We start from the raw sequence: 15,221 nt of genomic DNA on the forward strand, positions 1-15,221 counted from the left end.
TTTGTTCCACCTCTTGTTCTGGTCCTCAGACAACCACTGGTCTGCACTCTGCCACTGGAAGTTAGTTTTCATTTTTTAGAATTTATATAAATGAAATTTTATAGAATATGTTCCTTTGTGTCTGGCTTCTTTTATTCAGCACGTTTTGAGATTCATCCATATTGTTGCATGTGTCAGTAGTTCTTTCTTTTTATTGCTGAGTAGTGTTTCATTGTGTGAATATACTACGTTTCTTTATCTGTTCACTTTGTAACAGACTTTTGGATTGTTTCCAGTAAAGGTGAAGATATGCAGGCAGACCTGATGAACTGGCAATTTGACTCCCAATTATGTATCTTAGGGATACTCTTTATATGTGCATTTAAATACATGTATAAGAATTTTTATTGTAGCATTATTCATTATCATCCCAAATCAGAAACAACCCATCAACAGTACTGCTCATCAACTAGGGAAGATAATAAATTGATGTATACTACATAGAGTATTTCATTTCATGTAGGAAAGAAAATTAAAGAAGAGTTACTATATGTATCAGTATAAATATTGCAAATACAGTATTGACCAAAAGAATAAAGACATGAATTAATGTTTACATTGTGAATAGATTTATATACATTTCACAAAATTTCTAAATAAGAGAGGAAATGATTACTATAAAAATGAAAATGGTGATTACCTTTCAAGGGTATGGGGTTGTGAAGAATCAGGGGCTCACCTGGTGGTTCTGTAGGAGCGAAAATGTCCTTTATTTTGAACATGGTGGTGGTGAAATGGATATTTGCTTTATAGTTATTTTTAAGTTGTGCATTTGTATTTTGTGTACTTTTCTGCATGTGTTGTATATTTCACAATTAAAACAGAAAAAAATGAGAAATAATGTCACACAAAAACTTTAGAATTAGACAAAACTGGGTCCAGTTCTCTATTCTGCTACATAATTTGTGATTTTTTAAAAAATCTCTCATTTCTCCATCTTACAGATGACAACAACACTATATTCATAGGTATGCTGTAAGGCCTAGATTAGATAATATATATAACTAGATGATCAGTGTAGGCACTTAGAAACAGACACGCAGATGCTGATGGACATTACCAATCTTGTATAACAACAAACTGATAAGTTACTATGTCTCTCTATTATAAATTTAATTTTATCGTAGTTGAAAACAAAGGTAAGACTTGGACTTGGTAGCTCATGAGGAAAAAAGAGACTGAAAGTCAAATTATCAAAGTTTTTGTTTTTGGCTGTGTGATAGGTGGTTTTAAAGAAAATATACCTTTGGCTTCAAGAGCATGCTGTTATCTAAAATTCAAAATTTGTAATAGCAGATAGAAACATATTAAATGGCTTGGTCATGTATGCCCCCTACTGGCCAATTCTCTACAAAGTAGAAATGATGCTGAAGGTTGAATTTGGAAGCTTGAATAAAAACTGCTAAAGCTTCTAATTCTTTTTTTTTTAATTAAAAAAAATTAATGCTTATTTATTTTTGAGACAGAGAGCTGGGGGAGAGGCAGAGAGAGAGAGAGAGAGAGAGAGACAGAATCCGAAGCAGGCTCCAGGCTCTGAGCTGTCAGCACAGAGCCCAATGCCGGGCTCGAACTCACAGACTGTGAGATCATGACCTGAGCTGAAGTTGGATGGTTAACTGACTGATGCACCCATGTGCCCTTACAGTTTCTACTTCTTAAAAAAACTATCACAACAGAAAAAGTTTTAAATGTCTAATTTTGTAAAAGGTATGCAAAATTTAAATAGAAGATAATTTTCTCCTGGTGCTGAAAATGTGGTAGTATTTGGAAATGCTGTGTTCTGTTATGTTTTGTTATTTCTGGCATTATGCTAAACTTATTATTTTTTATCTTTTTTTTTAGTTTATTTATTTTGAGAAAGAGAGAGAGAGACGGAGTGTGAGAGAGGGGAAGGACAGAGAGGGAGACCCAGAATCTGTAGCAGGCTCCAGGCTCTGAGCTATCAGTGCAGAGCCAGATGTGGGGCTCAAGCCCATAAGTCACAATATCATGATGTGAGCCAAAGTTGGACACCCAACTGACTGAGACACCCAGGTACCCCTAGACTTATTATTTATGCATATTTGCATTTTAAGGTAACATTAATGTGTTTTATTTTAGCATTTTTGTTAGTCTGCAGAATAGAAATTTGAATATATAATACTTACAGCTTATGATGATCAAAGAACACACAAAATGGGTACTTTTGCCTTTTGCTTTTCATAAATGTGATCCCCAATTACATTACTTTTGGATAATGAAGTCTTGAACCCACTTCTACATGAGTTAATTTGCACAGGCAAATCCTAGTCCAGTGGAACAGGAGAAACATTATACTTCAAGTGTCATGTTCTCTCAATTTTAATTTCTATTTGATTTAGGATTATTATATATGAAACAAGGGTTTGCAAGTTAGTTATTATAGTAAATTGCCACAAAAACATTAAATTAAATATGACCTGTTTCCCTGCCAATGCTGCCTTCACAGAGATTAACAGTGGATTCCTTTCAGCTACATAGTACTGAGTGCAAACTTCTTAGGGTGGCATTCCTAATCTGGACATATTTGATCTCAAACCATAAAACCAGAGCTGCACTCAGTGACTTACTCTTCTTTACTCTTTTATGCATCTTCCTTTCCCCACGCCTTTGTTCATACTTTGGGGGCAGTTACTTAATTTCTATTTGCCTTTTTTTCTCATCTGGTACATGTGGCTACTTTACCTACCTCAATTGTTTTGAGGATTAAATGAGAAAGTATAGGTAAAGCACCTTTTGAAAAGTGTCCGAAATACAGTAAACCGTAAATAAGTGTCTATTACCACTATTCATTTCCCCCTGACCGTCCTTCTGTAATATTCCTCCCCCATTCCCATCTACCACCTACCAGTAAGGAATTGTTTTCTCTACCATCTGCATTCTGTTGGCTTTTTGTAGATACTATCCAAGCATTATCACACTATATGCGAATTGTCGAGCTACATGGCTGTGTGCACGGCACACTGCTTCTTGTGGGCAGGAGTCCAAACAGTACAGTTTCTGCACATAAAAGGTGTCCAATAATGTTTTGGGATATTAAATAAAGTGATTAGAAAACATAGGAAGGTTGATGGGATGTGTGCCTGATTCATGTAATGCCAACTGAGAACAGCAACAAGAAAAAAAAACAACCCTATTTTTAAATGTAGGAAACCAAAGTAGGAAAAGGCAAAGAAAGGAGGAGCTGAAGCCATTACTCCTTTTAATAGTCAGTCTTAACAGCTATCTGCATTCATCAGACTCCCGCAGAAAATAGAAGCAACTCCAGGTCTTTTAAGCAATGTAATTTAATGTAGAAATTTGGCTATGCAAATGATGGGGAAGCTGAGAGGTCAAAGGAAAGACAGAGAAGCAAACCATAGGTTAACCAAGTAAAGGAGACAAAACTTTACCTCTACCCATCTTAACTTTTCAGCTGGGACTCTTCATTTATTTTTTTAATGTTTATTTATTTTTGAGAGAGAGAGAGAGAGAGTGTGTGTGTGTGAGCATGAACAAGGGAGGGGCAGAGAGAGAGGGGGACAGAGGGTCCCAAGTGGGCTCTGTGCTGACAGCAGTGAGCCCTATGCAGGACTGGAGCTCACCAACTGTGGGATCATGACCTGAGCCAAAGTTGGATGCTCAACCAACTGGGCCACCCAGGCACTCCTCAGCTAGGGCTCTTTAACAAAAAGCCGGATCAGGGGCGCCTGGGTGGCTCAGTCGGTTAAGCATCTGACTTCAGCTCAGGTCATGATTTCACATTCCATGAGTTTGAGCTCCACGTCAGGTTCTGTGCTGACAGCTCAGAGCCTGGAGCCTGCTTCGGATTCTGTGTCTCCCTCTCTCTCTGCCCCTCCCCTGCTCATGCTCTGTCTCTCTCTCTCTCAAAAATAAATAAAAACATTTAAAAAAAGTTAAAAAAGTTAAAAAAACAAAAAGTCGGATCAGCAAGACAAAAACAGTTTATTAACACATACACAGTGCCCATCATGTGGGACAAACTTCAGTAACTCCAAGCTGTGGCTTAGAAAAAGATCTATCCTTCCCTAAATTCACCGCAGCATTATTTAGAGTAGCCAAGATATGGTAGCAACGTAAGTGCCCATCAATGGGTAAATGGAGAAAATATACATATGACAGAATATTACTCAGCCAAAAAAAAAAAAAAAGAACAAAATCTTGCTATTTGTGACAGCATGGTTGGACCTAGAGAGTACAATGCTAAGTGAACTAAGTCAGAGAGAGAAAGACAAATACTGTACCATATGATTTCACTTATTTGTGGAATCTAAAGACAAAACAAATGACGAGGCAAACAAACAAAAAAACCAGAAACAGATTCTAATACGGAGAACAAACTGGTGGTCAGTGGGGATGGGGTGGGGGATGGGCAAATAGGTGAAGGGGATTAAGAGGTACGAACTTGCAGTTATAAGGTAAATAGATCACAGGAATGAAAAGTACAGCCTAGGGAATATAGTCAAAAATACTGTAATAACGTTGTGTGGTGATACATGCTGACTACACTTGTGGTGGGCGTTGCGTAAGATACAGAATCACTGAGTCCCTATGTTGTACATTTAAAATTTATGTAACTTTACATGCCACCTGCAAAAAAAGAAGTTACAACACCAGCTAAGGTAGCATTTATATCCTACCTTTAGGCAGAAAAGGGAAGGGGAGAGCTTTTCTGGCTTCATTTTTTTTTTTTTTTTAGAGAGAGAGAGAGAGAGAGCTAGTGAGCTTGAGATCAGGGGAAGGGCAGAGGGAGAGAGAAGGGGAGGAGAAAGAGGGGAGGGGCAGAGAGAGAGGGGGCAGTAAGAATCTCAAGCAGCCTCCACGTTCAGCACAGAACCTGACTGAGGGATGGATCCCATGACCTTGAGATGACCTGAGCGGAAATCAAGAGTCAGACGCTCAACCAACTGAGCCACCCAGGCGCTCCTCCTGCTTCTTAATTGCCTTTAGCTCAAAATAATTTTTATGTCAAGAGGCATATTTTGGGGTGATGTATTCTAATTTCCTTCAACTAAAACAGGAAGCTGCTACCACCCTTAGGGCAGAAAAAAACAGCATGACAAGAAAAAGTTCCCAGAACTAATAGGCCAAAGCTCTATGGAGGAAGCTAATCTAAGTGGGGGCTTCCTAGTAACAAGTGAAATTGCTCAGGGTGGGGTTGTCCCATGATAGCTAGAGTCACGAAGAAGACACTTTTGCTGCCAGAGGTAATACCCAAGAGTAAGACACGAGCAGATATACCCCAAGATCTCGCACATCTGCCCTCCCGTCTCTAGTGGGTACCTCCTATTGGCCAAACCCAGACATAAACCAGCTGAGGTGGGAGTCTGAGAAAGCAGCCTGCAGAAGTGGGATTTTCTGTAATACTGAGTAGAATTGGGAACCTACCTGAAGCACAGATCTGGAGGCAAAGATGCAGTGACCACTTAAAACCCCTTTTCTTCCCTCCAACTTTCAATCCAACCTCTGGTCTTCTCTCCATTCCTAAACACAGGATAAATGTTCATGCCTTCACTACTCTTGCAGCATAGAATGCAATCTCTGTGTTTCTTCCTACCGGAATTTAATAAATGTTCAAAGCGCAATTTGACTGCATTATATAGCTTTTCTCATGCCATCAGTTACATAAAGTACCCCGTTGGTACTTTATAGTACTTTGATTATATTTCTTTTGTAGCAATAATTTTTGTTTTACAGTATAGTGACTTATGTATATGTCCTTCTCTCCTAATATTAAAAACAGTTTTGGCTAATGCTTGACTAAATATGCCCCCTCATTCAACACTTTTTTTTTAGTGCCAAATGTGTGGACTGTGAATTGTGTCCATAGGGCATTACCTGAGGTGGTCTGCCTTCACCTGCTTATGGTGATATCCATTAGTTCAGAGACAATAGGAAAAGAACTTTCATCCTGAGATATGGGCCCATGAAAACTACAATGGACGTCAAGATTTTGCCCTCACTGTCTTTGGATATTCCATTGCTGGAATAAACCCAATTTAGTTAGAAGAATAAATACATGGAATTTTTTTTAAGATTTTTTTTCCCTCCAAAGACAGAGAAGATTTCTATCTCTTTTTCAAGATAAGGCTATAGAGGGTAGGAAAGTTATGGCCAGTATGTTTTTCCTTTACAAGTGGTATGGAGCTTGATTTATTAACACCAATATTAGAGTTGGTTACTATCTACAGATGTACTTCAAACTATATATTTCCCAATGTTTCATCTTATAAATTTCCCAGTATTCTGAGAAGAGGTAATTCACCTGTGAAACAACATACTCTATTAAGCATCCATGTGCCACGGACTGTGCAAACATTTTAGGAGGGTTAGTTCTGCACAGAGTTTGGTTATAATGATCCCTGGGATTCTTTTCAGGAATGTGGACTGGGGCTATCAAGGGTCCAGTTTAGATTAAAAAGATACCATCTAACTGAATCACAGCAATGCCAAGGACATGCATTCAACATATAGGCCTTAGTTAGTCATTCCAAGATCTCAATATCTAGAAACTTGCAACTATTTTGTAATTTCCGCAAATTTGAGATACTATACTTCAAAGTCTCAGACAATGGACTTTTGAGACTCTCTCCTGTACTGTTCTAATTTTGCTTCTTTCCAGGCATATTTTGTTTTAAAAATATTTAGCACTCATCTGGGCTACATTTTCTATGCATTCCATATTTCTATGCATGGAAAATATGCTTATTCTGAAAATCATGTAAATTGTAAGTTACAAGAATGGACTCTTATTTGTATTCAAGAATATTGATTTCTTCCATGGTTCAAGATTATGATTCATGAGATTCTCTGTGGTGCAGAGTATTCTTCCAGATTCTAGAGTCTGAGGATGTAGGATTAAAATGGGACTTTGGATGCAGGGATTCAACATTTTGCTTTACTGTTAAGTAGCTCTGTGATTTGAGGTTAATTTCTTTACTTCTGTAAGATTTACGTTTTTTTTTTTTTTTTTTTTTTTTTTTTTTTTTTTTTTTGTAAAATTAGGAGCTTGGACTTCACAAGATTAATTCCAAGCTCTTTTCCAGCTCTGAAATTCTATGATACTATGATTTAAATATTTGCATATATGGGGCAGACACTTAACACTCTACAAAGTGCACACTTCTGACACATGAGGTTCTAAGTGACATAACTTGATTTTGAAAGTATCTTTGATGAGCAAGTGGTAGAAGAAACACATAAAGACATTGGCAGCCTGTAGGTTACAGACCATCCTTCTGTGACTTTTATCTCACTTTTCCCTAGTTTTTTATTCAAAACAAGTTTTACCACAATTTGCAGTTGAGCAGAATCAAAGTAGGATACAAAAATAAATCCATGTTTTTCCTGTTTTGTAGATCATTTAAAATTACAAATGATGTGTCAAGTATCTATAATTGGTCCCAGTTAGCCATTTGTGGGCTGAAATGACAAGACGGTGTGTCCAGAGGAGTGAGAATATCATTTCGTTACTTCAGGCAGGTGAAGTCTGGCCAAGAAGAGACAAGCTCATAATCTTCAGTGAGACCTGGGCAGTGGGGAGGGTATGGGAATAATAGACCGAGCAGATAAGAAGGAACAGGAAGATCAGTGGTAGCCAGGACCAGAGAGACTGGGAGCACTCGTGACCTGAGGAAGAATCACATGAAGGCAAGCCCTAAAGCTTCCACAGTGATTGTTGATCAGAATGATGGCTAGGTGGCTCTGTTCAGCTGCTAATTTCATGTTTTCTCTTTTTTGCTATTAGTCACAAAATGAATCGGTTGCATTAAGAGCCAGTATCAGTCGTAAAAACACATTAGCTGTTATTTTTCTCTGCACTGCGTTTATTATTGTTGTTTTCCCTTAATGCCAGTTATTATAAATACATTGCAAAAATTTAGAATAATATACAGGATTATAAGACAAAGACTCACAAGGGCTAATTGTAACCCGTGCACTCTTTTAAATCATCATTTATTAATTTATATGACACTTCAGGGTGATCAAATCCCTTCACCGAAATCAAAGATAAGGACAGTGGAACTAAGCTTAAAATATCTAAAGAAATAGGTTGTTTACTTCATTCTTCCCAGGTGCCTGGCAAAAAGTATGTGGATATGCAAACAGGTGGAGAATCAAGTAGAATCTTGGCTCTATAAGTCACCAGTGAAAGCTGCCTACATTGCTAAGAGTGCTTCCTAAAAATGACCCATTAAGAGGGGGGCTCTACCTAGGCTTCCATGGGTGATTTGCTGTTCTAATGTGGTGCTTCCTACCTGGAGCTGTAAAAAAGCATCAGAAAGGGCACTGACGCTTAACTGTTCAGTGGATTTTCAATCAAAGTTCCAAAGTCATTCAACAGGAAAAGATAACCTTTTCAAAAACAGTCCTGGAACAAATAGATAAATAAATACAGAGGAAGAAAGAAATTCCAACCCTTGCCTCACCCTACATATGAAAGTTAACCCCAAATGGGTTCTAAAGTTAAATAAAGAGTTGAAATTATGACATTACTAGAAGAAAGTTTAAATGAAAATCTTTATGATCCTGGATTAGGTAAAGATTTCCCAATCAGGACATAAAATCCACACAAAATAGAAATTGAAAAATAGACTAGATCAAATTAAAAATGTTTTCCCTTTGAAATACCTATGTAAACAAAGAGCTGATAGACAGAGAAATAAGCAAAGACCCATCCAGGGCATACAAAGAACTCTTACTCAAAGATAAAGCAATTTTAAATAGACAAAAGATTTGAACAGGTACCTTGCAAAAGTGGCCAGTTACATCATAATCCATCACAAAGGGCGACCAACACCAGCAGTCATGGGGAAATGCAATTGAAAACACAGCACTGCCTATGACTCTCTTACAGCAAAGCGTGCTTTCAGGAAATTAACATTGCATTGAAGCTTACTACGTCCATAATTTGGGAAAATAAAGATTCTATGGTCACCTAGAAGACGAAAGCAAAAGTGTAGAGAGATAGAGGCAATTGGGTTCCGAATATTTCGTCATGGAGCTCAGTATTCACACAGAAATATTATTAAAAGGGACAAATGAGGGTATCCAGTGGCAAGTCAGACATGAGTAGCCATTACGGATTCATACTCTCTCAATGGCATTTCACCTTCCAAAGATCTCCTCGGGACAAAATTCCGTTCTCATGTAGGTCATAGTTTGGACTCTTCTGTCACATAATTGTATTATCTCTACTATAGCGAAGTGAATCCTTTTGACACTCTGTGAAAATATAATATACTTTATATCATAAAGACATCTCTCAGGATTTCCAGCCTACGGTCACTTTTTCTTGGAATGGAGCAGACAGATTTATCATTCGGCAATCCTAGTAGAAAAAGACTTGAGATGATTATTTCCTTTTAAAAAGAGATTAAAAAATAGTGCTACTTCTGGTTTTAAGGGAGTAGCTTGCAAACTTCCTGTCTTGAAACAAACAATAAAACCTGGCTACAATAAAAGAAATCAATAAATAAAAACAGCTATTTAAAAGTCCTGGAAAAAAATAAAAGCACTGGAAGGAACCAAGGCAACCAGAAATAAGAAAGAAAGAAACCTTGAGGTGAGCTCCTCTTTCTATGCAACTTTTACCCCTTGAGGCACTTGCTGATTAACAGGTTTGAAGGTCAAAATCTACATAAAAGAGGCTTAAAACTTGCTGTAATTTTTCTGGGCTAGTGATATAAAATAGGAGTTTAGAGATACCAAGGAACTCATGACTTCACCAGCAATGTCCTGAAGAAAAGGGAACCATGGAGAAAGGAAGTCATCTTTCTAAGTGGCTTTTGCCCTCATATAATATTATAAAATGAGTAAGGATCTTACTGTGAAGAACCTCAGCTTGTTTTCTGTGAAACTACCTGGAGCTTCCCAACTCTTTGTTCAGAATGAGCCTCCAACGACCACCACAAGTTGATATTTGTAGGGGAAATTTCCAGTACAAGCCCTTCCCTTTTTTGTGTGTGTAGTTCAAGGTGAACTAACACACCATGGAAACAGCAACAAAGGAAACCCAAGAGTCTTGAGACCAGTGTCTGATGAAGAAAGGCTTAAATTAGGAGGATGAAAGAAGAATGGATTTTGAGAAGTGAGGGGCTGGCTGCATTAGTTCTCCTGTTTTGTTGTGTTTTGTTTTGTTTTGTTTTGTTTTGTTTTGTTGGAAACCCATTGATCTCAGGCTGTAGAGACCACCAAGGATATTTTACCAACTTGACTAGGTCAGGAGTCAACAAACTTTTTCTGTAGAGGCTGGTTAGTAAGCATTTTCAGCTTTTCCGTCCAGGTACTCTCTGTTGCAACTACTCAACTCTGCTGTTGTAGCATGTAAGCAGCCAGAGACAAAAAGCAAATAATGAGAAAGGCTGTGTTCCAATAAAATAGTATTTATAGACACTGAAATTTAAATGAATTTCGTGTAATTTTCATGCATTATGAATTGCTATTTTCTTTTGATATCCTTTTTTTCATGATTTAAAAATATAAACAAAGGGGCACCCAGCTGGCTCAGTCAGTTGAGCGTCTGACTCTTGATTTTGGCTCAGGTCACGATCTCATGGTCATGAGATCAAGTCCCTTTCGGTCTCTGCACCGACAGCACCAAGCCTGCTGAGGATTCTCCCTCCCTCTCTCTCTCTCTTGCTCTCTAAATAAATAAATAAACATTACAAAATAGCTTTAAAATTTAAAAAAAGGTGATGGAGATAAAGGAGTACACTTGCTGTGATGAGCACTGGGTGATGCACCGGGTGAAGTGTTGAATCACTATGTTGTACACCTGAAACTAATATTACACTGTATGTTAACTAACTGGAATTTAAATAAAAACTTAAAAAAATAAAAAAAATATTTAAAAAAAGCCATTCTTCAGTCACAGGCTGTACAAAAACAGGTGGTGGGTGCACTGCACCCATGGCTATAGCTTTCCAATCTCTCTCTTAGTGTCTCAAGTCCTCCCTGATATTCAGGATCCTTAGGAGATTCTGTGCTCTTTCTCTGTAATGACAGCATTATGGTCACATGGAATTTGAGGGAAATACTATGAGGGCAACTCTTCCTGGAATTGACTTCATCTGCTTAATAGCCACATCATCAAGGAAGAGAAGATGGCTTGTCAGTTTTGTGGTTATTCTCTGTGTTTGCTCCAGAAATCACTTGCTTGATTCTTCTCCTTCAGAGTAACAGGCTCTAAACACGAGTGAGGAATCATTTAATATGATGAACTGTACTGTCAAGAAGGTAATGTGGAATGAGACATAATTTTTGTTTTTGTGGTTGAAATTTTACATTTGTTAGGGAATGGCTTCTATTTATGAACAGGTATAAGGTGACTAGGTTCCTGGGGCACCTGGGTGGCTGCAGGTCAGGTCATGATCTTCTGGCTTGTGTGTTTGAGCCCCGCATCAGGCTCTGTGCTGTCAGCCTGCTTCAGATTCTGTGTCTTCCAATCTCTCTGACCCTCCCCCACCCCTCTCAAAAATAAATAAACATTAAAAAAAAAAGACGACTAGATTCCTGCACATGTTCGGAGGAACCATCAGTAATGAGGCAAGTGACTGGCTGGCTGGCTGAAACAGCTTTCAGATACTGACGATCATCTTTTCCTTATGAGTCGAGCCAGGAAATAGTCTGATACATGAGAAAATTAAAAGAGAAAGATGGGAAATGGCAATAAGATAATAAGGGCATATGATAGTACACATCCAACTGTGAGTAAGATTATTATAGTTCAGAAATTTACACTCAAGTGAAAAACAACCACCCAGAAATCTATCCCTAAGATTATAATAAGTTTAGGCAAATCTTTTAAATTCAAATGGGAAAGTTTTACAAATGAATTTTAGGTGGACGTAAGGATACCCCATTCCAAGGCAAGTTTCCAGTTATGGAAAAGGAAATCAAAGCTGATGTTTATAACAAATTTGGCAATGGTTTTCTTGCCTCTATCAAAAACTGCATCCTTTCCCCCCCCCCCACCCCTGCTCCCCGCCCCCAGAGAGTACTTGGGATGAACGAAGGCAATAACTTTGCCGAGTTTTGCTACAAAAGGGAAAGCTTAAGGTGGATATACCAGGACAGGAGCATGACGTTGCTTCGGAGAGGGTACTTTGGCAAGAAATGGAGCATTTGAGCCAAAAGACTCTCAGTACTGGCTCCCAAATCACTGTAACATTGTCCAAGTCAAGCAGCAAGTAAGTGAGAGCTTTGCAAAGGCCATTAATGGAAAGGGCCAGTAGATGGCATAAATAAGTCAGGATAGACTCAGAGGCTCAAGGAAAGGAAAAGGACGTTCGTCGGGCAGCTCCTTACTTTTATGTCTAACACTCCTGCCTGAGCTTGTACTATTCGCCTCTCTGACCCTAGCTCTCTGAACTGTGGTTGCACCTTTAGTTCACATTCAAGAATGGTCCCACAAACACAGCCTGAGGTACTTAGGACCAGAAACTCAATGAAATGGTGAGATCCAAAGAGGATTATGTTTACTATCATTATTTTCCTTTCTAACCCCTTCTCTTCCTACTTCCTCCCTGCCCCCCCCCCCCACTTCTTTGATGCCTCAGGTGCAAATATCTGAGCCACTTATACTCTGCTCACCATCATCACTAGTTGTAAAACACTCTCATTTAAAAAATTTCCCCTTCTCTCTCAGGATTTCCACTTAAGTCTCCCCCATAGGCATTCAAGGGCATGTAACTGATATTTACTCTTGAAAGTGTATGTACACTGGTGACATATATGTTATACATGCTTATATTTTCAATTTCCATAAATGGCCCTATGTTGTTGATTTTTTGCTTCTTAGTGTTTTCACTGAACACTAGGTTTCTGAGACATATTCAAGTTGCTGTCACTTCTAATTGCTATCTGGTATTATTCTGTGCTAGGTGTGCACCTGCTACAATTTAATGGGCTATTCCTTTAGTGATGGACAAAACTAGGCCTCCATTATTTAGGAGTTATCTTTTATTTTTTCTTTCCTCTGCTTCACACATAGACTGGGAAAATGCTACATTTTGTTAAATGGCTCCTATAAATGTGATACACAGTGAATAAGACTGAGAAAGCAAGCTGTTTTGGAAAAGTATTCTGAGCCCACTACAGATCTGTTCTGCTCCTTTAAGGCTGCTAGAAGGACTTTCTGATTCTTATTCCTAATTTTTATGTTTTTACTAACCATAAGGAGGAAAACCAATGAGATATTTATGTTCATTCTATTCTTAAATTTATTTTTTCTTGTTCTAACAGTGTAATTTGAAGAGAGAGCAAAAGTGAGAATATTATAAAATTAAAATAACTAGTTAATGTTTTATAACCAACATCATGGCTATTTCTAATCTGAATCCTCTCTATATACACAATACTTTGTATGGAAAATGCATATGTACTCTGCAACATTAAACACCAGTAAAATATTTATGCCAGATAGATGGGCAATATGGTGGGTTGGAAAGATTATACTTTTTTGGTATAGGCCAAGAGTGTCAAACTTTTTCTATAAAGGCTGCTATGGATAAATTGTGTCTCCTTAAGATTTGTGTTGAAGTTCTAACTCCCTATGTGACTACATTAAAGATGGGGTATTTAAGAAGGTTATTAAAGCTAAATGAAGTCATAAGAACAGAGTTCTGATTCACTAGATTGTGCTCTTATAGGAGGAGGGGGAGACACAAGAGCTGTCTCTCAACCATATGAGGATGCAGTGGAATGCAGCCTTCTGCAAGCCAGAATCGGGTTCTCACCAGAACCTTACCTGCTGGCACTCTGAGCTCAGCCTTCCAGGGTACCAGGGTCTCCAGAACAGTGAGAAAATAAATTTCTATTGTTTAAACCACCCCCTCTATGGCATTTTGTTATGGCAGCCTGAGCTGACTAATGCAAAGGCCCAGATAATAAATATTTTAGGCTTATGTGCCAGGACCAGCATTACAAAACTTATTCTGGAATGCTTTTCTAAGAAGGTGACAGTTGGCTAAGGAATCAATCATGAGCGGGATCCAATTATGCAAAACTCAAGGTGTTCTTGGCAGAGCAAACAGTAGGCATGAAGTTCTCAAGGTGGTGGAGGTTGCATCCAGCTGGTGAGGGGGGGAGGTAGGGTGTGCTCAGGACAACAATAGACCCAGTGTGTCTGGTTTAAAGTGTGAAAGTATGAATCATGTGAAAAGGAAAGAGAATGAGGAGGGTCATGGTGAGAAGATGGAAAGAAATTTGGATTTTATCATAAAGTGTTATGGGAAGATTTTAAGTGTGTGAGTGTACTTTGTGTGTTTAACCTTGTATTTCTTTTGGACGCCTTAAAGCCCAGAAGTGACTTGATCTGATTTATGTTTTGTTTTTTTTTTAAAAAAACAAATCACTTTGGCTACTAAATGGAGTAGAAGCTGGGTACCCAGTTAGGAGTCAATTTTAAATCTGGAACATGATTGCTGGAAAGAGTGGGTGGATTTCAGATATTATTTTGACATGGAATCATCAGGATTTGTTGATGGCTTACATATGGAAGGCAAGAGAAAGACAGGATGATGTACCATGTTTTGGTTTCAACAACTATAAGAAGGATGGTGCAATTCACTAAGATGGAGAAAGTAGGGAAAGAATAGAGTGTTTTTCTTCTTTTTTTTAATGTTTACTTATTTTTGAGAGACAGAGAGAGACCGAGTGTGAGCAGAGTAGGGACAGAGAGAGAGGGAGACACAGAATCGGAAGCAGGCTCCAGGCTCTGAGCTGTCAGCACAGAGACTGATGCAGGGCTCGAACTCACGAACTGTAAGAACATGACCTGAGCCAAAATCTGCTGCCCAACTGACTGAGCCACCCAGGCGCCCCAAATAGAATCTTTCTCTAAGGAGAGGGAGGCAAGAGTTTATTTTGGGAATGTCGCTTATTGGATGCTATTAGAAATGCATGGAATTATTGAGTAGATAGTTATAGGTACAAAATCCACATCTCGGTTGAGAATGTGGGTTGGGTGCGGTCTTCAGCACAGAGATGGAAGAAGAGCCATGGAACTGAATGGAAGCCCCTGGGGCAGCAGTGAGCAGGGCAGAGAAAACAGGGGACTCGGGGCTGAAGTTTGGGGCATTTAGTGGCCGAGCAGAGAAGGAGCCATCAAAGGGCACTTCCAGGAAGGAAACTTTCAGGAAGGTAGGAAGGACATTTACCTC

This window comes from Felis catus, chromosome C1, assembly GCF_018350175.1.
Source record: "Felis catus isolate Fca126 chromosome C1, F.catus_Fca126_mat1.0, whole genome shotgun sequence".
NCBI lineage: Eukaryota > Metazoa > Chordata > Mammalia > Carnivora > Felidae > Felis > Felis catus.